General features: G+C 55.3%; 1 long non-coding RNA gene across 1 annotated transcript; it reads right to left on the minus strand.

Annotated features, from left to right (window-relative positions):
• Positions 1-14: 14 nt before the first annotated feature.
• LOC111241137 lies at positions 15-256 on the minus strand. The gene is made up of 2 exons (XR_002666923.1): positions 153-256; positions 15-99 (listed from the first exon to the last, which is right to left on the minus strand). It is a non-coding gene; the product is annotated as an uncharacterized LOC111241137 (long non-coding RNA).
• Between the last annotated feature and the right edge of the window lie 805 nt (positions 257-1,061).

Consider the following 1,061-nt stretch of genomic DNA (forward strand, 5'->3'; position numbering starts at 1 on the left):
AGCTGCTCCCCCCCTGCATATTCGAAAAGGGCCGCTACACGTCCGCCTGCCTGGTCTGGGCTGAACCAGGACTTTCGAAAAGGGCCGCTACACGTCCACCTGCCTGGTCCGGGCTGAGCCAGGACTTTCGAAAAGGGCCGTTACACGTCCACCTGCCTGGTCTGGGCTGAGCCAGGACTTTTCGGAAAAATGACCGATCGGTCATTTGGGAAGGCCCTCTCTCAACCCTTCCGGCCAAAGTAAAAAACCCATCACAAAGGTGGTGGAGGGTTTGATCGTTGGTCCGAAGGGCATGCGAGAGAACCACACTCGCTTTGTCCTGTCTGGGGTCGAGAAGTTCCATGACCTCCTATTTAATTAAACAGCTCGGCCACTTTTTCCTAATCAACCATGGAGCGACGTGATGACACCCCATTGCCTTGGGTAGAATTCGATCAGGTGCGGGGAGCCCCCAAGGCACCACTCTCCAACGCCAGCAAAAGTGAGTCAAACTGGCGTGGAGAGCTGCTCCCCCCCTGCATATTCGAAAAGGGCCGCTACACGTCCGCCTGCCTGGTCTGGGCTGAGCCAGGACTTTTCTGAAAAATGACCGATCGGTCATTTGGGAAGGCCCTCTCCCAACCCTTCCGGCCAAAGTCAAAAGATCCATCACAAAGGTGGTGAAGGGTTTGTTCGTTGGTCCGAAGGGCATGCGACAAGAAGTTCCATGACCTGCTGTTTAATTAAACAGCTCGGCCACTTTTTCCTAATCAACCATGGAGCGACGTGATGACACCCCATTGCCTTGGGTAGAATTCGACAGGTGCGGGGAGCCCCCAAGGCACCACTCTCCAACGCCAGCCAAAGTGAGTCAAACTGGCATGGAGAGCTCCTCCCCCCTGAATATTCGAAAAGGGCCGCTACACGTCCGCCTGCCTGGTCTGGGCTAAGCTAGGACTTTTCGGAAAAATGACCGATCGGTCATTTGGGAAGGCCCTCTCCCAACCCTTCCGGCCAAAGTCAAAAGATCCATCACAAAGGTGGTGGAGGGTTTGTTCGTTGGTCCGAAGGGCATGCGAGAG

This window comes from Vigna radiata, unplaced genomic scaffold (assembly GCF_000741045.1).
Source record: "Vigna radiata var. radiata cultivar VC1973A unplaced genomic scaffold, Vradiata_ver6 scaffold_288, whole genome shotgun sequence".
NCBI lineage: Eukaryota > Viridiplantae > Streptophyta > Magnoliopsida > Fabales > Fabaceae > Vigna > Vigna radiata.